Source organism: Acinonyx jubatus, chromosome B2, assembly GCF_027475565.1.
Source record: "Acinonyx jubatus isolate Ajub_Pintada_27869175 chromosome B2, VMU_Ajub_asm_v1.0, whole genome shotgun sequence".
NCBI lineage: Eukaryota > Metazoa > Chordata > Mammalia > Carnivora > Felidae > Acinonyx > Acinonyx jubatus.
Genome location: NC_069385.1, coordinates 32,643,043 through 32,669,507, shown reverse-complemented (window position 1 = coordinate 32,669,507; position 26,465 = coordinate 32,643,043). Strand labels below are relative to the sequence as shown.

General features: G+C 38.7%; 1 long non-coding RNA gene across 2 annotated transcripts in view; it reads left to right on the top strand.

Annotated features, from left to right (window-relative positions):
* Positions 1 to 16,958: 16,958 nt before the first annotated feature.
* Positions 16,959 to 26,465, top strand: part of LOC128315519 (uncharacterized) — a 283,478-nt gene continuing 273,971 nt past the window's right edge. For both annotated transcript variants that reach the window (XR_008298335.1, XR_008298334.1), the window contains exon 1: positions 16,959 to 17,533. This is a non-coding gene — a long non-coding RNA (uncharacterized LOC128315519). The remainder of the gene's footprint in view (positions 17,534 to 26,465) is intronic.

Here is a 26,465-nt window from a genome sequence, read left to right as displayed (position 1 = left end):
AATTACTTCTCTGTCTTTCTTGGGATATTTTCTAACGCAAAGGTGTTTGTCAAGAATATAGTCTTGTTCCGTGCGGTCTGTGTTGATGTTTCCCTGTCCATTTATTTGCTTGTAGATGGAGTTGAGGGTTAGGGTGAGAAAGGAAAGGAATTTTTAAAAAAATGACATTTTCTTCAGTTTACTACTTGTCTCACTTGTTTTATTAGTTTAATGAAAATCCTGTGCTGCCTCTACTCTGCTTGCATTAATCTGAGATGGTGCTGGAGAATATGGATGCTACTATGGATGGAGATGGGTCTCTGACACTTTTCCTGATGTATTAGCAACTCCAATTTATTACAGTTTAGCAACCCTGAGTCTTTACAGCCCTTGTTTTATCAGCTTAAATGGGAAGGGTCTTCTTGGTGATACTTTAGGTGATGAGAGGCAATGTAAAAGAAGGGAGGTAACCGTTCTTTCAAATGTGCCATTTGGGGAAACCAAATCAATAGGTTTAGGAGGAACAGAGCATTGAGACTAGATAACTTGTTTCAAAGAATGGGAGTAAGGGGAAGGATACATATTTTGAAAGGACAAGTGTAAAATAGATAAGTGAATGTGTCCCAAGAGATTCTGCCAAGGTTTGGGGAAGTGGGGCAAACTAAGGCCCCATCAATTCACCCTTTGAAATGTGTTCCACCTCCTACCAACAAGCCTGAGCTCCTTCTCACAACTTCAGAGCTCCCTGGAATACAGTGTTTGTTTTTAATTATTTATTTATTTGAGTAATCTCTATACCCAACATGGGGCTCAAACTCAAGAACTTGAGACCACGAGTCAAATGCTCTTCAGACTGAGCCAGCCAGGCACCACTCTCTGGAGTACATTTCAAAAACCATTAGATAAGGACTCCTGGGATGCTCAGTTGGTTAAGCCACCAACTCTTGGTTTGGGCGCAGGTCATGGTCTCACAGTTCGTGAGTTCAAGCCCCGCATCATGCTCCATGTTGACAGTGTGGAGCCTGCTTGGGATTCTTTCTCTCTCTCTCTCTCTCTCTCTCTCTCTCTCTCTCTCTCTCTCTCCCTCCCCTCCCTCCCTCCCTCCCTCTGTCTCTCTGCCCTTCCCCTGCTTGTGCTCTCTCTCTCTCTCTCAAAATAAATAAATAAACTTAAAAATAAAAACATTAGATAGGGCTCAGAGGGCTGGCCAGAAGGCTGGAGGTATGAGCTCCATACCTGCCTTTTGCCTGCCATGTGAGCTGAGGGAAGGTACTAGTCCTCTCTGAGCCCAAATTTCCCACCTGTTCAAGGTTCTTTTTCAGCCCAAGGACACCATGTTTATGCAAGTACTTTTACATGACATATTAAGATTTTAAATTTACCAATTTCTGTTAGTTCTTCAATGGTTCTTCCTTGTCCTTAAGATTAAGCCCAACTCAGCTTTAATTTTCAAAACCCATCACAATCTGAGTTTATAACACCATTCAATTTTGCAAGGATTTTAGAGCGTTACAGCTCTGTGAGAGCTCAGACAGAATCAACTCCTACTTCTTCATTTTTTAGATTAGATGCTCAGAATTGACAGAGACACTTCACAAAGGAAACTTTTCTGTCTTATGCCCTTACATATCTCCTGTATGGAAGATCTATCACAATCTATTTCTCTTTTAATCATAGTTTTCGGGATACATAAAGAAGAATTCTGTACTTAGCTTGTTTTAGTCACATGATGGCATCTGCTTCCTTCATTTCCATTTTATAATTTTTGTTCCAGTTTTTTCACGTGGAAGGGAGGTCCAAATAGTCCTCCTTTCTTCGGTGAAAAGCACGTAAGCTACCACTAATCCTCAAGTAAGAATACGGTGTGTAAATATTAAAGAAAGAACTAAAAATTTATTATTGCCTGTGTCTATGATGTTTTCTTTAGACTTTTTATTTCTCAGAAACCAAGATGGTATTCTTTGGCTTCACATAATGCAACAGACATTTTACATTCTACATACATTTGAATTAACAGTTTTCTTTCGTTTCATTTTGCAATGTGGACTGTGCAACTGTGATATTGACAAGCAAGTTTTCAAATTAAACGGTAACTGGTAGCCAGTACATTCTAGAATGCTGAAAACTAAGTTGTTCAAGCTATCCAAAGAGTTTCCAAGATGTTTTCCTCCGTGTGGATTTTCAGGTAACTATACCTATGGGAATCCTATGTTAAAGTCTTAATACATGGATAAGGCTTTCTCAGAAGGTGTCTTACCTTCTAAGTCAGAGTTTACACCATATCCGAAGAAGAAAAGAACACTCAATTTAAACTCTCGACATCATCAGATTTGAAGTAAAAGTGAACTAATGCATTGTTTAATTTGACAGTGGAACGTACAATGCCGTTTTTGTCTGGTCAATTTAACAAGAATGCTACTTAGAGCTTTGCCTGAGTGCCTGGAATGGATGCCCTGTGTGGCTGTGTCACCTTTCATTGAGGTGGAAATTTTAAATTTACAAAGCCCTCTCACAAACGCTGTGTCTCTTCAGCTTCATAACAACTGTGTGAGGTCTTATCGTCCCATTTTTCAGTTAAGAGAATTGAGGTCCAAAAAGGCACGTGACATCACCCAAGCTTGGTCAGAGGCAGGGACCTGCAAATTTGAATTCAGTCCTTCTAAAGGGAACACACTTGACTCTGCCTCCAAACTCCACTGCGTCTTTTCTTCACATTTTATATACAGGGATCTCTGAACACTGTATGTTCTTAAGATAGCTATCTCCAATTTTCTTAAACTCTTAAAGCACACACCCTAGAAAGCATATGAAATAAAGTACTGTGGGTTAATTGGCAGAGTCAGTATAATGCTATGGTCTGAGATAAGCATGAAATACAAAGATAATGATTACTGATCTGCATTAGGAGAGAACCTTGGGCTTAGACAAAGTTGTTGTTGTTGTTGTTGTTTTTTTGACAGTTAAGATTTTTGTGATTTTGCTGGATAGACAGATGTGTTGCTTGTTATCTGCTGATGAACTGAGGTAGCTGAGAAAGGAAAAATGAATCAAGACGATGGGTATGCTTTGGAAGGCTTAATATCAGGGTGTGTACCACTGTGACATCAGCTTCAGCCCACACTGAAAATGTTCAGTCTCTAACTCAGTTCAATCTTGTTTAGACTGAGTCTCAGACCAACCACAGACATCACCAAAGTCTTCTTGAATAATTGCATCATTCACCGATTAGCTACCCCGATGAATAAATATCACGACAGAGCCTCAGGCCATCAGCATTGAAGCAATATCCACCATAAGTAGATTCGTCACAAGTATCTCTTAATAGACACATTCCAGCATGCTATTGGCATAATGCTTATTTTATGAATTTCATCTTTGGTAAAAATGCACTTTCCTCAAACTGAATACAGTTTGTATTTCAGGCTTACAGCTTTCCCCTTGTCTCCCTTCACAGTGAAATAATGTGATTTGAATCCTGACTAATTTCATGTTAATGGAATGAGAGCCATGTCATAACTGCACAGAGTTGTGGCTAAAGAGTGTTGTCTAGGAATGGCAGGTTTATAACGAGGGACTTTTCTTAGGGACCCATGCATGTACGTGAAAATGAACAACTGTAGGAAAAAGTTGCATATGACTATAGACTTGCTAATGTCTGGACACATTTCACCATTAAGCTATTTCTCACATACAAATGATGAAAGCTGATTTTGTCCACATGAATCTTCTGTGGTGATTTTCATCATTGCTAGCTGCTCTCTGTTTATTCTTCTTGCTCATGTGTGTTGCCCTGCCATTTCCACGTATGGTTGACTCTCTCGACTCTGCTTGTTTTCAGCTCTGTAGGTGAGCAAGCAAACTTCCGGTCCAGCTTCAGAGAGACTTCGAACCAGTTTTATTTTGCAGTAGGGCCGGGCACTGCTACAGCCCAAGTATCCCCTGTTGGCTTTCACTGCTTTCCAGGCAGGCCTCTCCCTCACCAGTCAAGCGGATTTTTCCCAGCTAGCTTCTGGGGGAGCTGTCAGAAGAGGGGCCCCGTAGCATGCTGATACCACTTCTGTCTCTCTGGGGTTCTCATCTCACTCAGCTGAAGCCTGACCTAAATCTAAGGGCTCAGGAACTCCAAACTCCTAGATTTCTCATGCATCACATCCAGATTTTGAAGAAGGGAAAATGACTTTATGTTGAGTACAAAGGGCAATCTGGAAACTACTTTGTCTACAGGAAGTAGACTTTTAAGACTGACATGAAGGCAGGTGACCTGAGGCAGCACAAGGCACCAAATGCATTGACAGGTGCATCACCTGGCATCCTTTAGAGACACACTGCTGAGGGTCACTTTGCTTGGGCTTTCTTACTTTTCCTGGCAGTGCTGGTGGGAGGGAAGTACTGTTTTCCCATTGAGGCAGTCCAGTATTCAATCAGGCTAGGCCTGGGAGAGCAAAGGTGAAAAGACCCCAATAGATCACTTAAAAAGAAAAATGACAACAACAACAAAAACCAACAAACTGAGAGGTTTTCATCCGATTTTAAAGATCGCAAGAATAAAGCCTGACAAAATAAGCTTGGTTCATATTTAATTACACAAGATTTTTTTCAGCAGTTCTAGTTTAATATTCTAGTATGAAACTTTATTAAAAGCTCATTAAAGTAAGCTAATTCTGTAGTTTAAAGCATTTCATAAAATTAGCCACTGTTTTGGATTAGCTAGACCAACTTTTTGTTATTTTGAGTTCAAATGTTCTATTAATAGAGGTAACATAGAATTGACTTGAATATAGAATTTGTTGGGCTTTCTATTTCTCTTTTTGACTGTTTCAGGAGAGCGCTTTTTTCTTTCTTCTTCCTAGTTCCATTATTTAGCTGTGTCTGTTAAATGTGTGACATCACGCAAACTACTCAATCTAAGCCTCACTTGGCTCCTTTTAAGTTGGAGATACCAGTACTATCCACAAGATTGGTGTGATAATTTGTAAGGATTAAATACCAAAAACTTGTAAAGCATCAAGCACAATGCTGGTCAGAGTATAAGCACTCAAAAAATGTTTGTTAAAGTAAAATAAAACTTTCCTTTTAGCTCCTATCTAAATATTTTCAGATACTAAATTTCTGCCTTAACATTTGCCAAAAATGAGCCCTTAGCCCAGTAGGTTTTGGGGTCATGAATTATGCAGATTACACAGGATGAAAAGAATGTTGTGACTGTCTGTTGACAGCCTTTTTCAAGCAAGCCGCATACCATTGTTATGTCACTTCTGAATGATTTATGAATTGTGATTCTGTCCTTAGGATCCCGTTTTCTGGGTTTTTTTTTTTTTCCATCAAATTGCCACAGGGGGGAGTATAGGTTCTTGAAAGAAGCGAATAATACAGTTTAAAGGATTTGATACCAATTATTTTTAAGAATGCCCATATCTAAAACATCTAAACATTATATTAATACCCTTGAGGAAATAGAAATGTTTATGATAAAATAATATGGAAGGCCACCGTTCGATCTTAGATTTAATAATTTTGTAATAGTTGTAACAACAGTGCCTGGAAAACGTCTCTCTGTAGCATGGAGAGGTGAATGTGTGTGTGTGTGGGGGGGGGGCATTATTGGCACTATAGGAGAAGGAGGCATTTTAAGTTTCTAGTTTTTGCCATTAAAGTCATAAAATGAAAGAGGAAGATGGAGAGAAAGAAAGAGACTAAGTGTTAATATATATAAAATGAGGTTGAGAATGACTTGGTTACAATAATGTGACACGGCTTTATAATATGGATGATACTGAACCCACTGGGTACATATGGGGAGATTTAACCTGATGAAATTCAATAGCTAGATAATTCTAGTTCTAGCTAGAACTGTGGGAGTGGAAAATAAAATGTCTCTTTCAATAATACAATTGCATTTAAGAGCTGCAAAAATTGTGACCTGATTTTATAATACTAATAGCCCAAAACATGGTTACTTCCTCTACCTCCATGGTTACTTTGGAGAAAAGTGCAACAGAAGTCCTAGAGAAGCTGAGTAGAGAAACTTACAGGTTGGGCAGGTTGTTTACGGGACCAATATGACCCCTCCCTATTGGGAGATAATCGTCTTTGTAGATGGTTGGTCAGCCCTCCTATCTCTCTGCTTCTCCAGGAAAGTCCCTCTTCAGGACTTCCTGATATGCCACAGTTGAGAGCATATTTCTCACACTTGTCCTTCCTTTCCCTCTTGAGTTTGGTGCAGTGTTCTGAGGAAACCCTGTCCTAAGAATTCTTATTCTTATGGGATTTCTTCCTGTGTGTCATTATAGTATGCTTACTGATTTGTGGACATGTTGGGGCTTTGTACTTGACTCATGTTCTTTCACTGAATATGCCACCATCATGGGTTATGTCAGTACTCACCAGAACAAACATCCAAGCTTCTAAGTCCTTGTTGCCTGCTTCTTTTAAGCCGATTAGGACTTGCCCCAAACCCTGACATTACCTAGAACTACTCCATACCCTGGGGTCCTAAACCACCTATCCTCTCCTGCTCTCTCACTCACTTACCCCTTCTATTATTTGACCCGATTGAGACCTTGATCTCGTGCCCCCTTCTTTTCTTTTGAGCATGTGGCTTTGCTTCCTTACCTGTCCATGGCGTCATGTTTTATGTCAACTGTCTCTTGTTAGGACCTCCGGCACTCAGCCTCCCAACCTTTTATCAAGCCAGCCCCCTGTTTTAGTTGTTCCTACACTGCCTGCATACATTTGGGGTCTCCAGTCTCAGCTGGACCCTCAGTTCTGCTGTGTTGTGCTTTTCGTTGTTCTGGTCAGCTCTTTCTTATCCTTTACCTTATGTCCCTTCCAAACCTCATTCTTCCCCTCAAGGGTTCTACCCTGCCCCTACCCCATCTCAGCAGAGCAGCCCTCCTTCCTACATGAAACCATCAGGCATGACCAGCTCAAATGCTCTTCCCAGGACTGATGGGTCCTCAGCCTCATATTCTTCCCATTAGTGTTGAGCTGCACTGTTCAATTCTGTAGCCAGAAGTCATATACAGCTGTTTCAGTTTAAATTAGCCAAAGTTTAAAATTCACTTCCTCAGTTGTTCTAGTCACATTTCAAGTGTTTGGTAGCCACATACGGCTAGTGACTACTGTTTTGGATGGTGGGGTGAACCTTGATGTCATTGCAGCAAGTTCCATGGGGCAGCAATGGTACAGACAGACCTCTGCTCGTGCTGTTGGTACAACTTTGCTTGTCTCCTATGCAACCATGTTCTCTCTTCTGACTTTCTCTTGTCTTTCAATATCTTTTTTTCTAGTAGTTTCTTCTCAACCTATAAAGATGTTCACATTGCTTTCACATAAAAAAAAAATCCCCAAGCAAACAAAACAACCTTCCCATATGCTGCTCTTCTTTTCTTTTTTTTAACTCTGAAGCTCCTAAAACATATATACTCTCTCTCTCTCTCTCTCTCTCTCTCTCTCTCTCTCTCTCTCCTCACACACACACACACACACACACACACACACCCCTCTGTATTTACTATCGCCACATACTTCACGTTTGACTTACCATTCAACCCACTGCAATAAGGCTCCTGACTGTAGCACTTCACATTAGCACCAAAGCACCTCTTCATTGCTAAATCCAGTGGATTCTTTTCAGTCCTTACTGGGTAGGTCTCTGTGGGTATTGTTGTTGAGTCCCTTCTTGTTCCATCTCTTTGACCATTTCCTTTGGCCTCCCTTGAGTCTTATTTCCCTCTGCCTTCCCCTTTGGTGTGGATGTCCCATAGTCTTTTGTCCCTGGTCCTTTTCTTAGTTACATATTCTTTAACACCACATTGATGATGGTTTCCTGCTCTCTGGCTCTCAACCAAAACGTGTTTCTGGGTCCATCTGTGCTGTGTACAGGACATTCACCTGACTGTCTTACACAGGTCTTGAAGTATGCATGTTCAAAGCCAAACTCATTCCCTCTACCCCCAAATCTGTTCCCTTTAATGTGTTCCCAGATATAGTGATTGGAAGCACCATACCACTCTATATTAAAGCCTGTGCATTGTCGGATGTTCTTTTTTTCTCTTTCACCTCCTGTATTTAATCAGTCACAAAGCTCTGTGGTCTCTACTTTCTCAGTATATCTTCCCAACATATCATGCCATCAGCATCTTTTGTCTGAATCACTGCATTAGCCTTTCTGTTAACTGGTCTTTTGACCCACATTATTTGCCCTCTTCAATTTATTCCCTCCACTGCTCCCTGAAGAATCTATCAATGCAAAGTGCTTGCCCAACCTGCTTAGAATCTTCACGTAGTTTCCATTGCCTCTAAGATAAGACCCTGTGTCTGGCTCCTATCTTGTCCATTTGTGTGTCTCACTGCCCACCAACCCTGCTGTATTCTCTGGTTTTCATTTCCTATTTTGCTCCAGTTAGTTTCAGTAACTTGCAATTTTATCATGTATTTATGCCTATATAACTTTGGTCATCTTGCTCATTCAGCACTTAGGGGAGTTGTAAGGTGTGTTTATACCAAATACAGTTTTGACTGCAGTGGGATTTCATTTTATATTTGATCCAGGACATATACACTCACACATATACATACACAGTGAACCAAGAATTTCACAGACGATAGTTATTGTTAATATATGTGATACTTTTGATATTTTACAATCGATTCCATTCCATTTTTTTAAATGCTGGTCTTGATCTCTAAGTTTACTTTTCTGTCTTATTGAACCCACTCATTGGACATTTGATATCTGTATCTATTTATCTAGATACACGTATAGACACACACACAGATATATGTATACATATGGTTTCTGGATATTGCACTTACAAAATGTCCTGGTGACTACAGACTTCATCACTGTGAAAGAGATAGTTTTACTTTTACATTTGTATTTTCTAATGCAATTACTTATAACATTTTCTAATTATGTCACAGTATTGGGATACAGCAGTGCTTTTCAGTGTTTTTTTTTAACATAATGGAATGAATAGAGATAATATTTTTATGACATTTTAGAACAAAGGCTTTCTAAAATTTCTAACATTTTAGAATGACGAAAGTATAGGAATTTTTTTTTTTTAAGATATCAAAGATCATAGCAGAGCTTACTGGCAAATTTCTATCTTTTTTTTTTAATTTCTTGGTAATTTAAGGTTTTTCTTGGAAGTTGACTTCTGAGTATTTGTGAATAACTTCTCACATAGTATCAACTGCAAACAAATCCACCACTGAATGAATTCCTTATGTAAAGTTTGGGAACTAGCTTGAACTTTAAAATATTCTACAAATATTCTATATTTAGCTAAAATTGCATAATTACTAAAGTTTTAGGAACTATGATGATTTATATTATAGCATATTTATATCAGTTCATAGGTATTTTGTATTTATTGATTATATAAATGAAATTTCTGAAGCTCATGTATTCATACGTGGTAAGTTTATGTGTTTTAGAATACTAGGGAATACAGTGGTTATTTTATTCAAGGCATAATTTATTAAGGTAAAAAATTCTCTAGAAAAATGAGTAGTAACACTATTAGGTATTTAGGAAAAGTTGCTGACTGACTGGCTGGCTGATGTCATTTAAAAAATTATACAGTTGTTAAGGTTGCCTAACCTAAGGCATAAGAAGATCTTAGTGGGAAACTATTCCAGAGCAATAAAGCTACTCAGATAACCCAGATTAAAGTAAATCAGTCATTTGTTGTTGTTTCCCTTACAAATAAATAATTTACAAATGTTTTGAGTTTTGGAGCATTTGCTATATTTCTAACATTGTTTTGAACACAGTGGGATATTAAAAGATCCTAAGTGCCTGCTTACAATGAGGTTACAGTCTATTTGCAGAAGCAGATCATATGTGGACTAAGAGTTAAACCAGTGATCTCACATTTATGTGACATGGGAACCACAGGACATGGAGAACTCTGGAGGATTGGTGTGATATAATATTTCATGACCCTGAAATGAGAACTTTTGTGGAACTTTGAAGCATAGATCATGATACAGCCACATGCTATGAGGCTCAGGAACTCTTGCTTGGGTGTCTGTGGGTCAGTGGTAAGGTAGTCAGTGGTCACAGATAGAAAGATAGATATAGCAGTCAGTGTTCCGGGAGTAAAGAGACATAAGCAACCGATATGGAGAAACCTGGTATGACTTTTTCATGGACATAAACTGTGTTAAAAGGTAAGGAAAAGAGGAGCAGTAAGGACATTCCAAACCTTGGGAATGGTTACAGTCTTGACTTTGTAAATGCTGTGGCATATATGGATGAGAATAAATGGGCTGTTTTGACCTGAGCCAACATGGGGATGAACTGGAAAGATTAAAGGGTGGGGGTGGGGTGTGCACGGTAAGAAGCAGAATCATAATTTCTTTCTTTTACTCTAATGTTGAGTACATCACTTTTATTTTGAGTCCTCTAATCTTTTGGAACATACACATAGTACTTTGCTTTATAATAGTTCATCAGAGCTTAGAGAGTGCTAAGAAGACATTTGCAGATTTATAGGGTAAAATTAAGAGTGTCAAAACTAAAAATTAATAATGCTGGAGTTGTCATGTTCTGCTTCTCCTCTTGCTTTAATAAATAGCGTGTATTACTTTTTTTTTTCTCCACAACCTGCAGAGTTCCAGGCATATGGACAAAACTTAAAGCACAATAGATATTTGTCGGATTAAGGCCTTTTTCTTGAGGGCAGAGTTTGTATTTTTTCTTTTTTTTATGGTTCTTCATGACTCCTCATACAATGTGGGCATCCAATAGCTCTAATGGACTGAGAATGTTTATATCTCAGGAACAGACATGGCTAAAGTGAATATTACTTGATCCAAGCTGTCTCACACATTCTTTCATCATCCATTCGCTCAGTAATGGGTGCACAACGTAATGGGAGGTCTGTTAGTCTAGCATGAGGTCTGTTAGTCTAATGAAGACTTGAGCAAGAGTTTTGTGTTTTTATGTCTTCGTGCCGGCTGGCCAACTCTTCTTCATTCTTCAGCTCTACCTGCTACATTCTCTGTTGGCATTCCAGACCTGGCTAGGGCTTATCCTTCACTAGCCTTTCTCTACCTGGATGGTGGTTTGCCTATATCCCTTACCAGACGGGGTTCCACAAGAGCAGAATTGAATCATTTCTCCCTTCGCCCATTGCACCACGCCCAGCACCTCATTTATAGATGTTACTTGATGGGAATTTGTTGAGTGAGTGTTTGTAGAACAAATATATTCTTTAATGATGGTATTGTCAGATATCTGGCTTTGAACTGGCAATTTGGCTCTTAAATATTGTGTTCAGGGACCTGACTAAAAAAAACAAATGCCAGAATGATAACACTTTGGAGACACAAGATGAGCTAACAAGAAAGAAAAAGTGAAAAGTCACACAAATGCGAAGTAAAATGTAAAATGAAACTTACATTGCCATTAATAAGGTATTCACATTGAGTGGGCATATACATTTTTTTCTGGTGCGAGACTTTTCCTGTGCATTTAGTGCCTTGTTGAAGCTATCCAGGTGACCCTTTCAGTATACACTAAGTGTGAGAACACAGGGCGGTGACCTTAGACACTGTTCACTCCAGATACTGGTTAACTGAAGAAATAAAACCGGATCTCAGAGTGCACAAAAGCAGGCATATTTCAATGGTATAGTCTCCTCTGGGCGGCAGGCTCCTCTCTCCACTCATCTTCCTACCACACCGTCCTGTTTTTCCAGCAACCCCCTGTGTACAGTCCAGAAACAGCTGCGGGGTTTCAGTGTATGCTGGGTAGTCTCCCTCCTCATACGCAGTTTCCCTGGGACCATCCGTGTGCTTGGGAGAAGAGAGTAGTGTCTCCACAATCTGCAGAGGTGACCCTCACATGTAGGGTGAGGCGACCTTCATTGAAGACCCATGCTACATTGATAATACAGCTTAGCTCAAATCCTCACACAACCTGCAAGTTTATAAAATTAACGTCCTTTTTGTAGATAAGGGGAGTGGCAGAGTGGGGGGTGAGATGGTGTACCATGTCTGTGCTGTGGAGCCAATGAGTGGTCAAACCAAGATTCCCACAGGCCTAACTCCCCAAATTCCATATGTTTCTCCAGACAACACATCACCTTTTGTAAAGAGGATATAGTGACCTATCAATATTTGTTAGCTAAAATGGTATGTCACAAAGAACAAGGCATAATGCTTTCTGTAGAGTTTAAATACCTACCTACTGCTGGATAAATGACTACATGGATAAGCATGTGATTCTTAAAAAAAAAAAAAAATCCCTCACCTGTCAGAACACAGATTTAAGGTCATTACAGTAACTAGAATTTCATGAAAATATGAAGTAGAAAGGTAAAGTTCAGGGACTTTTTTATTTTTTATTTTTTAGTAACATTTGCATCAGTAATAAAAAAAAAAACCTAACAATTTTCCTAGTAAAGTGTACTTGAAAGAAACTATGGAAGTTGTGTAATGTACACAGTATATTTTTAAACCAATATACCTTCCTACTATCTCATTATTTAGGTTGAGCTATTTTTTTTTAATTTAAAAAGCCTAATTAAAATGTAATGCTTTTTTAAAAAAAATTTTTTTAACGTTTATTTATATTTTTGAGACAGAGAGAGACAGAGCATGAACGGGGGAGGGTCAGAGAGAGGGAGACACAGAATCTGAAACAGGCTCCAGGCTCTGAGCTGTCAGCACAGAGCCTGACGCAGGGCTCGAACTCACTGACCGTGAGATCATGACCTGAGCCGAAGTCGGCCGCTTAACCGACTGAGCCACCCAGGCGCCCCATAAAATATAATTCTTAATAAAGGCATAATGTTTATTCAAATTTAAGTTAATAAAGAACTGTCCATTTAAATACCCAACTTAAATAACACTCAAAAGTTTATTTTTGACACTCACAGAAGAAAATAAATAATAATTGTTATCTTTAGGTTAGAAATGCAGGCTAATTCATTTTAAAATATTTTTTAAAAAACTTGGCAATGTTATTTGTTAACAAATACAGTGAAATCCACCATATCCTTATTTATTTGGTTGGGGGTTTTCAGTTCCCACCAGAACTTTTTGAGAATAAATAAAATTTATATATAAGGTTAATGTAATTGTTTACTTTATATCAAGACATATACCATTATATGGTTGGAACTACAGGCACCTCATATGTCTTGGATTGCATGTTAGCAATTACATCACTCTGCCCTCAGAACCTATTTGGAAGAGAAGTGAAAACAAATGCAAAACCAGAGGTAGCCTAATTACTTTTAGCATAAGCAGATTTTTGTTTCTCCAGATTTGACGAAGCGTACTATTTTCTCTAGAAACTCTTTAGGCCCAAAGTGTACCTGTCTTAAATATCTCTGTTATCTCTAGTAGAGTGCTTTGCATATTAGTAAGTATGAATTGACTTGAATTGAATTGAGCCTGATTGGATCGGGCTACTCTTGGGTCAGCTTGCAGCCTAAAGGCATGGAGATGGAGTATTCCTTCTTACTAACTAATGTGTGAAACTATTTCCTACTCTATAAAACTCTTGGAAATTCGCTCAGATAATTGCCAAGAGTGGAAAATGACTGGGTATCAAAATAGGATGGTAAAGACTCTGTAAGTCAACCGTGTTAGATTTCTCTTCCCATCACCCCAGATTAGACTATCAGGAGTTACGTATAAATATAAACTCGGAGCTACACTTCTCTAAAAGTCTGCAGGGTCATTTAGGTAAATAGCTTGTGTACATGGGGTGTGTTTACATATGGACTAAGGTGGTAGACTCGCTCTCAGAGAATACCCTTGAGAGTATTACGAGGAGAATTCGATAACTGTCTAGATGTTATGAAGGTGGGCGATTGTTATCAGACAGTCAAGAGAACCAACAATCGGATTAGAAGGTGAATGGGTAAAACAATATAGAGTCAGTGTTTGGTGGATGTCTTAAAAAAAGAAAAAAAAAAGACCTAACACATTAAATCAAAAGTAAAACAAACTGAAAAACCACTAAAATTGGTGAAATTTATACTCATGTGGTTTGTGGACTAATTCATGATGCATACATTTAAACAAAAATTAAAAAAAACAAAAACAAAACCAAAAAAACAAATGCAAAGTAAGGTCAAATGTCTGTCTCCCCTCCCCACCCCCAGAAGGAAGTTAGACTTCTTTAACACACACATTTTATTGAGTTGATTATTAAAACTGGGTTGATCTAACCACTTATAAAAGTTCTACATACACAGAAGTGAGCAGATAGCGTTAGATGGGCAAATCCTGAAGAGAAGGGAAATGTAATTTCTGCTTTGGACATATAATCGGCAAATTCAAGAATAAGAGTTTTCATTTTAGCTTGTCTTAAAAACAACGGCATACTCTTTGGTGTCAGGTAGCAGGAGGAAGCGACTGACCGCCTACTTGCCGCTGTAAGGAAGGTAAGGTATTTGAGAAGGGAACCAGTGCCCGTGGAAACTCAAACATATGATCACATCCTGACCGTCTCACCACTTAGCATTTCCATTTGTAAGTTAGATTTTTATTTGACATAAATGTAGCAAAAACATGTGCCTTCTTTTAATTTCAGTTTATTTTTTCTTAAAAACAAAAGGCAAGGCATCCATCCTGTAAGGTGAATAAACTTGAGGAAGTGTTTGCTAATTGCTCTGTCATCTAAATGTGGCCTCTCTAGAGTTGATCTAATGCGGTTTGTCTTTAGAAAGTTGCAGGGTAATGAAGACGTGTCATGCAGGAAATACTGCCAATTTTACTCCTATTTATAGGAAAAGACCCATGAAACAAAGGAAACCGTTTTTAAAACCATCTTAGGATAGTTTTTTGAAGCTCAGTTTGGTGATTGATAATACTATTGATGTAACTCCCTAAAGCCCTTGTGAATTTTCATGTAGGTAAAATTAAAGTCACCTCCCCCCCACTCCCAGCTTGGAATATATATTTAAAGACTTGTCCAAAGCCACATAGCCAGTGGCAAAACTGATGGTAAGTGCACATTTCCCGGCTTTAGCTGTTTGTCTATTGCTTTTTTTTTTTTTTTTCTCATTACCTCATCCTATCTAATTTATGATGGGGTAATATATTCTGAGGAAAATAAAAATAAATAGAAAAGAGTAGAATGAATTCTAGCTGACTGCTGTTGTTTTTAGCAATTTTCAACATCCTGGTTTATTTCATTCCCAGGGTATTAATGTCCTATAGTAGATGCTGGTGTGCAGCTGTATGCCACAGTGTCTCCAGACGTGGGCTCCGGAGTCTGGTCACTGGGGCGAGGCTGTCATTAAATGTGAGAGCTTGTTTCTTACCTTCCTGTCTAGAAAATGGGGACTGTAGTAAAACCTACTTTGTGCAGTTGTGAGAACTCAGTAGTTTATTTAAAGTGTTGAGTATTGTGTTGATGTATATATAACTACCCCCCCAGCTGTTAGATATTATATTTACTTTAATAATTAATATTATCGAGAACAATGAAAGATTTACTGTCCCAAATTAATTTTTTTAATGTTTATTTGTTTTTGAGAGAGAGAGACAGACAGACAGACAGACAGGCAGCTTGAGTAGGGGAGGGCCAGAGAGAGACAGAGACAGAATCCGAAGCAGACTCCAGGCTCTGAGCTGTCAGCACAGAGCCCGACATGGGGCTCGAACATCTGAGCTGTGAGATCATGGCCTGAGCTGAAGTTGGACACTCAACCAACTGAGCCACCCAGGCATCACTATCCCATATTAAAATACTAAAAAAATTAGAGATCATGTGGAAATTTGCTTTCTGGAGAAGGGCTTCTCAGTGTTCCAGTGATTTCTTTTATAAGCATTGTTAGCTCATGGTAAAACCCAATAAGTGAGAAACAGGAAAATAATGTTTTCAATTATTTAAAACTACATAAAGCAAAGTAATTGGTAGCTGAGTTACTAAATTAAATTATTTTGCTTTGAAACTCCAGCTTTATGCTAAAAAAGAATAGACTGAGAAGTCCTTTTAGAAGTGGCATTAGTTCTCAGAAAATAAGTTTTGTGATGAATTCTGAGTAAATGAGTTTAAGGCATGGATGAAATATTTATTAAGTATGTAAGTTGAAAAATTATGAACGTCTTGGGGATTTTTCTCAGAAATTCTTAGTTTGGGCACCATGAAAGTGGGTTTATTTTTGGTTCTGATTACAAAAGTTGACAGCTTCTTTTTTAGTCTCATCCAGTTAAACATGAATTAAAAACTTGCAGAGTTGGAAAAATTTCTGGGATCATGTAGTCTGCTTTTCATGGCACCGGTGGCACAGAGATAATCTATAGAAACTAAGAGGAACTACTTGGTTTCTTGCAGGGGAGGGGACTGGTGTTTAGCTCACCACCCAGTGCAGGGTGTGGGCTCTGTGGAGGGACACTTACCTCTCCTTTGACAGGTGAGGAAACTGAATCCCTAGGCATTGTGTGCCCTGCTCAAAGACACATTCTCAGATAGTGGCAGAACCAGTTCTTGAACAAACCCTCTCTTCTTCTGCTCTTTTGATTATACCCTACGTCCTTCCTAATAAAGAATCTGTAACTTAGAATCTTAACGATCCCAGATTCTTTTCTCTTCTCCACGTTTATTATAGAGTTGTACCTGATAAGAAAGTCCATTTAACTTGATATCAGCAGGATGGGCATTTCCTTGGATTAGTACAAACCCATCTCAATGTTTAATTGGTTAACTCATTTTTCACCTATTGAATAATGTGTGTGTTAGTGCTAGGCTCTGGGAATATCCAGATGATGAGTACTTCATCTTTTCCCTAATAAGTAGGAGAGGAATATAGTGATAAACACGTAAAAAATGCTTGCATTTTATTTAAATTAAATTTCTTTTAATAAATGTTTTATTTAATAATAAAATTTAATTATAAAATAAATAAATAATAAAATAATTTAATAATATAAATAAATTTAAATTAAATGAAATTAAATTAAAAATAAGCAGCTTGCAGCTGCTTAGCTAGAAAATAAAAATTGTGTTCTTTAAAACTTAAATATCAGTCATTAAATAATACATCGCTCATGGTAAATATAGTATGTGTGAGAGAAAGCCTGGATAGTTGATTAAATTTACATTTTTATTAAAAAATTATTTTCTTATAAATGATTTTTTTATTAAGTAGGTTATTTAGTTTGCTGTGAGTTACAACTCCCACAGGCTGGAAGACCCCTCATCTCTGTTGGATGGCTGGCTGACTGATGAGTTTGAATATGCTGAGGATATAGGAGGCTCTCTTGCAGTCTGAAACAGAATCCAAGGGAATGATGGTAGATTATAGATCTCCTGACAGAAATATATATATCCTTATACAATTCTGAGGGCCAAGGTCACTGTTTAAGTAGTCAAAGTTGCTTTAAGCCTCTCAATGATTGAGTCTGATTGATTAGCCATGACCTAGACAAAATAAAAGACTTCCTCTGGCAGGGAAAATTAATTGGAACACCAGAGGCCCATGGAGCTAACCCAGAATTCACTTCAGAATTCTTTGCCTTCTAGATGCCTTGCTCATATTGGAGTTCAAGATTTTGAGGATCGCCTAGTCTGCCTGATGTAAGTGCTTACCTGATTTTCTGCCACTTTGACATTGAATTGTGCCTATTCTTGTTTGCTATAGTAAATCAGGCTGTTTCTACTGCCTCCTATTTTAGTAGGCTATCCCCTATACCGTTAACTCTGCCTAGCCTCATTCTACTATGTCAAGCTGTCTTTGCTGCTCTACTGACCTTAAGGAGGGAGTTTGATTCTCTTTTGATGCCCATATCATAAATGAAGTATAAGAAGAAGGTGGCTTTGTTACTGGACCAGGGAACAAATAAGTCAGAATTTGGGGCAACCCAAGTGGCTAGGACTAGAGGCGTGCATTTCTAGAGAGGAGGAAACCACAGAAAAGTAGCCCAAATATCTACATATAATTCTGCTCATTTGCTAACTACTCACCTGCGCATAAGCAGGGCAGAGACCTTAAGAAACCTAGTACAAAAGTCTATCTGATGCCCAAATATCTGCTCTGGGTTATTCACAGCCATATGGTGGTAGGGGAGAGACAGGAATTAAGTGTTGCCAAGGTAGAGGGGTATTGGTAAATAACCCCGGGCTTTCGGTGGAGACCCTGCTGTCAAACCCCAGGAGCAGGGATCTTACTCTAGGAAAACTGAAATAGGTACTAACAGAGCTTCATGTAAAACCTAGAGGGGAGCAGGAGATCTACCAGGTTTATTTTTTCTGAATGCCAGGAAAATATTTAACCCTCTTTGAAGAAAGATATCATTCAGAGTCTCTGTAATATTCAATAAAAGACAAGGCATGCCATAAAACAGGAAGAAATGACTGAAACCCAAGAGAAAAAAAAAACACAATAAACCCAGAAATGATTGGGATATTGCACTTACCACATAAGGGACTTTAAAAGAGCTATGTTTTTAATATGATCAAGAAAAAGGAGAAAATGGTGAAGCAAAATTGTTGAAGAGATGGTAACTTCAACAGAGGATTGGAATCTATAGAGATTCAGCAAATGGACATTCTCCCACTGAAGAATATAATACTAAGAACTTTAGATGTTTTGAATAGATGGGTGAACACATTAGAACACAGGGTGAAGAAACTGGAAGACCAGGGGCACCTTGTGGCTCAGTCCTTTAAGCGTCTGACTTTGGCTCAGGTCATGATCTCACAGTTCATTGAGTTCAAGCCCCACATCAGGCTGTGTGCTGATGGCCTGAACCCTGCTTCAGAATCTGTGTCTCCCTCTCTCTCTATCCCAGCCCCACTCGTGCTCTGTCTCTTTCTCTCTCAAAAAATAAGTGTTAAAAAAAATTAAAAAAAAAAAAAGGAACTGGAAGACCAGACCAAATAAGCTAAGAGAGAAAAAAAAGAATGGAAAAACAGAGTAGTGCATAGAAAACAAGTGATACACAAAGCGGACTTCTGAAGTCATTATTCTCCAGAAACAGAGTTCATAATGAGGAGCTCTACAAATCACTTCCTTCTAGACTATTGGATGCTATTGGAAACATGCTTAGATACATCTAATTTCATTACTGACTCAAAGCATTTGAAGCTCAAAGGTAATTCAGGGAAGAGATAATTTTGTTGGGCTTAATTTTGATGGAAAACTTGTTTCCTTTAAGTGGTTATCTTTGCCAAAATTTGGCAACTTCTGAAAAGAGACTAGAGCACAAGGTCCTGGGGATAGGAATGATCCAGGTCAAGCTTTCTTCCTAAAGGAAATAATATAATGACATATGATTTCCATATTTTAGTTCTTTTTCATTCTTATTCTGGTTTTCATTTCAAAGCTATGCATCAGTAGCAGATTCCTGCCGTCTTCGCTTTCTCCTGGTCTCTTTGCTTCTCGGTTTTGATCTGATAGTGCTTGTGCTCCTGGCCTTTTTACTGTATTAAAAGTCTATATGTTTTTCTATTTCTGGAAAATTAGGCAGAGAGCAGAATTTTGGATCCAAGCCTTTGTAATTTGCACCATGAAAACTGCCTCACCAGCTGCGATGCATCCTTTAGGATGTTTAAACTATTTTTCTTGAGACCTTTGTGCATTGCCTGTAGATCCACCCTAACACTGTTGGGAAAAAATAATATACTCTTACAATAGTCTTATTGGTATCTTAGGAAAAGATAAAAACATGAAGACACATTTATGAAGATTTTAAGGAAAAGTGATAATATGTTTTATCTTTTTCCTATTTACTGATTTTCAACCAAAAATTGACCCAAACCATTGTTTGGCATCACAGTTTTGGCTATTTTATATATTTGGAAATGGCTTCTGACCTAGAAATAACACTGTGCTCCCTCCCTCTTCTTCCCTCTTTTACCCCACAGCCTCCCCCCAAATCCTTGATGGTAAAGCGGTATCTCCTAGACATTTCATAACACGTGAATCTAATTCCAGATAACTGATTACCCAACAACTCTGCATGATGCATGATGATGACCCAATTTCTGAGGATAAGACAAGACCAGACTTGGTGTATATGTGCCTACACTAAAGGTGTCTCTGAAGGCACAGCGAGCTGTGTCTTTAAATCACTTTAAAGACATTTTCTTGGTTATGAAATGCTCCCACAGATGTTATGATGTTTGACTTTCTCGTTGTGTGTGGTAGGAAGAGTGAGTGTTATTAGCCACATTTGACAATGAGGAGATTAAGGTAGAGGAAGAAGTGACTCATCCAAAGCAACAGCTAGTAAGTATTAACGTCACGCCTTTCATCTATTCCCTGTTACAGCCTTACTTAGGAGGCTTGGGTAGACTGACTGGTAGGTAGGTGCAGGGGACATTATTAAAATACTTTCATAGTATACAGGAGGACTATGCCTAACTTAAACCCATAATAGGTATAGACTATACTTTTGAATATTGTTCTGGCACTGGTAGAAAAGAGATATTCTATATTGCAAAGGCCTCTTAAAATATGAATCCCCAAATCCTTTTAGGAAATGGTAAAAGACAAGTTTTAGAAATCTGTGCTGACCTTACAGAAGAGGAAATAGAAGAGAAAATCATGAGTGCACTTAGTGTCAAGGTCATGTTGGGAGACAATTCTCAGATTGGGGGTCTCGTTTTGACATGTTTTGTGAGCAGAAGAACTAACTGACTTTATTCTGCTCTATCATTTCAAGAATGTTTATATAGTGAACACCTTGGAAAATGGAGACAATGTCTCTGTCCAAAAGCTAGGCATGCTTACTGAGAAGTATAAAAGGTTCAGGTTCCCTAAGCTCAGGGTTCCCCTCCTATAATGCTCACTCTATGTCCAGGCGCCACCTGACCCTTCTGGTGTTGCCCTATGTCAGTTGGTGTTCTGAGGACCAGTGCAAGAAAATGCTAATACTCTGGTACCACTACAGCTGAGAGTAATAAAGTCAGTTTTCTCTGACCCAGGTATGTCTTGTCTTCTTCCAGCACCTGTACAAGTACGACTGGTTAACTGTTAGCTTGAAAATAGCCTTCACAGTTCTGACAGGTCACAAGGCATCTTCCTGTCCCTCCATCTCATCTCTGGCCTGTTTAAAAAATAAACAAAAAATCCCACAAGACGTTTAGAGTCTACGCATACGCGGTTTCCTGAGTCTAGCGTATTTCTAGCAGGATATTCTGGCATGGTTGGTGGAAACCAGATATGTAGTTGGTGGAAAGCAGTCAGCAAATAATGACCCTGCAGAGAATCTGGTGACTTTCAGATAAGTCACTGCTGCTCCTCCACTGCTAACTTTTCTCTTTAAGACCAGCCGTGAGCAACCTGGGATATGTCTTTGGTCTGATGAGTTGCTTTTACTTTCCCATTTTATTACTCAACATATTAGGAAATTATTCTCACTGTTCCTCTCTAGGCTGGATTTTCATCATCAGCTCAGTGTAGACTTCCTTTTATGAATAGGTTTGCAGTTCATTTTTGAATGATAATTCTTTCCAAGGTAACCATGTTCTATCTCTTGGTTTTTATTATGATGACCAATAACCCAACAAACCATCTCTGATGAGATTTATGCTATTTAAGATGGGGAGGTTTTTTTTAGCATTTTAGGTTAAGTAGGGTCCAGGCATGGGTAAGAAAGTTCTCCAAACTTACACTCTCCTCTTGTTAAAGGTTAATACAGTTTTTTAAGGCTTAGCACTACCCAGTGACTCTAAATTCACTTCTGTACCTGATCCCTTTTATTTATAATAACTACCCCAACGATTGGACCTTAGTTTGGTTCCATTAACTTGTGTTTCACTTATTCTTTCTATTCTTTCTCAGTTCTACCTTCTCCCTTCCTTCCACGTCCTCAGTAAGTTGCCCATTTGACTCTGGGAGCTGGTCAACCCAGATACTTGCAGAAACTCACTAAGTATTGGTAGAGTGAGTGAATGAAATTACCAGGTCTTTTTTTTTTTTTTTGAGCTTTTTACCAGAGCTCTTCAATCTAACCAGGACTTTGATTTCCCCAACAAAATATAGATAGGAAGAGGAATAATGCCACAGTTAACATGATAGTATTAATCATCATACCAACACAGGCTGAGTGCTTACTAGAAGCCAGATGCTTTGCCAGATGCGTTCCATGTGCTGTCTCATTTAAGTCTCACAAAATTTCTTTCTGATTATCAACATTTTACAGATGACAAAAATGGGTACAAAGAGGTTTTATGATTTTCCCCAGGTCATACAATGACAGAACTGTGGTTCTTCTACCTTCTAAGATTCAGGGGTATCTGCTACCCATATTACATGGTTAAAGAAGAAAACCGAACTTTCACTTTTGGGCAAGGCTGACTTTCAGTCAGCCATAAAAATGTCTTCTTTATCTCAGATGACAGATGAGTCATCAAGAAATACACTCAAAAGCTTAGTAGATCAGAGCCAAGCCAGAGAAACCTGACCTTTGTTGGGAGCAAGCTATAGGTGCCCTCACCCAGCTTCTACAGTACAGATCTCCCTCTCATATCAATTAGGTGATTAATTAATCTGTTCTTTAATTTAGCCTAAAAATATTTATTGAAACCTGACTGGGTGCAATCACTGTGCCTAAAAATTCTGGCTACTTGAAGAGAAGTGATTCCCTAGAGGGGAAGGAGAGCATCTATGTGGCCCTGCCTGAGATCAGGAGTGTAGCCCAGGGGGCAGGAGGAAGCTTGGGATGCTCTGAAGAGGGCCTCTTTCATTGCTTTTTAAATGATTTGTTAAATGTGAGAATGGTTGACGCACGATGTTACATAAGCTTCATGTGCACAACACAGATTCGGTAAGTCTGTACATCACGCTGTGCTCACTACAAGTGCACCTGCCTCTGGCGCCACACAATGCTGTCACAGTACCAGTGACCGTATTCCTGATGCTGTGCCTTTTATTCTTGTGTCTCATTCGTTCCACGATTGGAAGTCTGGATCTCCCTCTGGCCTTCACCCGTTTTGCCCAACCCTTCACTACCCTCCCCTCTGGCAACTCATCAGTCTGTTCTCCAAAAAGGCCTGATTCTACTTTTTGTTTGTTTATTCATTTGCCTCTTTGAGATGCCATATATGAGTGAAATCATACGGTATTTGTCTTTCTTTGACTTGTTTCATTTAGCATAATACCCTCTGGTCCATCCATGTTGTCACAAATGGCCTGATCTTATCCGTTTTACGGCTGAGTACTATTCCACCGTATATATCTACCACATCTTCCTTATGCATTCATCTGTGGACACCTTAATTTGGCTTTTGTATTTGGCTTGCTTCCCTAATTTGGCTATTGTAAATAATACTTCGGTAACCGTAGGGGTGCATGTATCTTTTTGAATTAGCGTTTTTGTTTTCTTTGGGTAAATAGCTAGTAGTGGAATTATTAGATCATATGGTATTTCTAGCTTATTTTTCTTTTTCAGGGACTTCCCTACTGTTTACACAGTGGCTGCACCAGTTTACATTCCCACCACCAATGTACAAGGGTTCTATTTTCTCCACATCCTCATAAATTCTGGTTATTCCTTATCTGTTTTATTTTAGCCATTCTGACAGGAGTGAGGTGATATCTCCTTCTAGTTTTGATTTCCGTTTTCCCGTTGATGAGTGATGCTGAGCATCTTTTCACATGGCGTTGAGGCCTCTTTCATTGATGATAAGTTCTTGAGGGCAGGGACTCTATCTGTGTCTCTCCCTGATGAATCTTTTGTGCTGAGTATGCTGACACACAGGGGTTCCTTCATAAATATGGTCCCATCGAAGCAATAGCCTTCTTTGGTTTTTGTTATTTTTGTGCCTCTTAATCATTCTCCTGGGATTTTACTTATTAAGTTGCTGCCTAGAATAATTGGATTTATTGGTTTATTGTAAATGTTCAGATATTAGATCAAATATGACCATGCTTCTGTTTCTTCTCCTTCTTTGTCTTAAACTAGAAAATAACCTTAATATTTACCATATTTCATATTTTTCAGTATTATATTTTCGATCAGCAGAGTATTTCTGTTTTGTTTTTGTTTGTTGTTTGTTTTTACTCCCAAGGTACAGAGAACAATTTCACAGAAAAACTGCTTACATATGGCTTACCTAACCATGTAAGCAAATATACATAGGCTGCTAGATTAGGCCATTTGAAATTGAAAATATTTGAGATTTTTGACCTTTAGTGGCTCAGTTTAATGGATTATGCTTTAAAAAAAAATGAGACAACTGAGATGCCTATAAAAGAGTAAACATTTCTCCACAAACATTTTAATGGTATGTTCCAGAATGGAGACTTAACTTCTAGCCATAATGAAAGATATTTGCATTTTTCCTTTGCCTTGTCAAAATTCTTCCTCAGTGGATGGCCTGCATTGCACACTTGCTTTCCCAGCTCTGACTATTACGTGAGTGTGTGTTGAATAATTTATTGCATGTTATTTGAGGTCTTGTGAGTATTATTAGAATGAGAGGGAACCATGAAAATGATAGGTTCTTGGTCCACCACTTTCACAAATATTTACTGAGTGCCAACAAAAATGATATTTACCGCATGAGCGAAAAACAAAAAGACACAGTCCTTGCCTCTTTGGAATTTTGTGTTTATGGTTTGTATTGTTTATATCAAAGAGCCTTGCAAGTAAATGTACAATTACAGCTAATAGGTGCTTTGAAGGAGAGTGCATAATGGTAGAAATATAACTATTAGGGGGAATTGATCAAGTTGGGGAGGTTGGAGAGGGTCTTTGTGAGGAAGTGATGGCTGAGTGGAGGTCAAGTACAGCTTGTTCCCTGGAGGGATGAAAGGAGACCAGTGATGGGGTTATGAGCGGTGCAGTTCAGTTCAGTTCACTGAAGGTTTCCAGAATGTCTGCCATATGGCAGACACAATACTTAAATGCTGGGGAATAAACAATGAATGGGGCATGGTCATTGCCCCAGTGCATAACACACTAAAGGGTTTCATTGTCATGTAATTCATAAATGAGGGGAGTCACTCTGTATGTATTTGTTTGGCTTCTATGTAGTTTGAGTTTCCTTTGTGTCAGGATTACTTCTGCCAGGCAAGTCCTTCTAAAGAAATTAAACACAGCCTTTTTTTGTCATGAGATCAAAGTTGAACAAACAAATATACATAGTCTGCTAGATTAAAGTCCAGTAACACTATTCCAGGCTTTACCATCAACTGAATGTGGTCTCACAGTGGAGCTCATGCCTGATTCAGAGCCCGCCAACAGCACGGCTCCAGGAAGGAAGCCTGACTGCCACCGAACAAGAGACCCATTATTACTTTATCTCTCTTGTTTTTTAATCATCGACTGAAATTACTAAATTATTAACCCAGTCATAAAAATGAATAACAAACATACCGTATGTGCATTTGATTAATCTGCTTTCACGTTAAGTATTACTTAGACCTGGAGTATAAACTCTTGGGGACACTCAATACACATATGAAATATCAAGGGTATAAACAAAGGGGAGAGACAGGAACAGTGGTAAAATGGAGATTGTCAAACCCACAGAAATAGAAGAGACCAAAGCAGCACACGCCAGTGCAGGATTCCTGCCCCAGACCTTAGGGCAGGTCCTCATTCACTGCACCCACCGAAAGTACGTTCTAGACCTGTCATCCTTACTCCCTACAAAGGTCTAGACCCTCTTATCATCTTTCTGCCTGTGATTCTGGCATAGCTCCCTATTCTAGAATTTACTGACTCTTGCTCTGCTTTGCTTCATACTCTGACCTTGGTGGAGAACTTGCCCCAGGGGTAGTTTTGAACCTTGCATTCTCTGCTCTTCTGTTTGACCTTGGTGAGTCACTGCACCAGGAAGCTCTAACCCCCCCAACCCCCTGCCCGAGGCCACTGCCCTGACCACCAGGCTGCCAGTCCTGCTCCTTGTTCTAGGAATGACAGCTCTCCACAAAAGGATGGATGAGGAAGCCAGTGACACCTACACCCATGTCTCAATTCTGCTGTCTCATTTTGTTGTTTTCTGGCTTTTACTCTGCAAGAACTCACAAACTTCCTGTTTAGGTTAGTGTCAATATATTTCTACTATTAAGGCTCTCTGGTCTTGGCCAAACATTTGTTTTGTTTTCTCCTGTGTTTTATTATTAGAAACTTTTGTACTTCATCTTTGGGGATTGATTGATTAGGGGGTAAGTCATATGTCCAGGTTAAAGAAGAGGACACTTAAATATTGTATCACTAAGTGACTTGTCCAACTTCATACCCTGTTGTTTATCACAGAGCAATTAAGTAGAAAAGCGTGATAGCTCCCAAATTTGCTTTCTTAATGGAGTATGCACAATCGCTACTGTGTAGATCCTACAATTATATTAACTAAATGGTTGAATATTAGTGGTTTGAGCTTATCAGTTAGGAAGTTTTAGTTTTAAAGTCTCTAGGAAAGTAAGTTTCATATAACAGCAGTAAGTGGCCTTCTGGAAGATGCAACATATAGTTCTGTCTTCACAATCCATAAGACTTTGGAGACTTTGCTTTTGAAAATTCAGTGTGTGTTCTGTCTTTAACAATTCCACACTTTT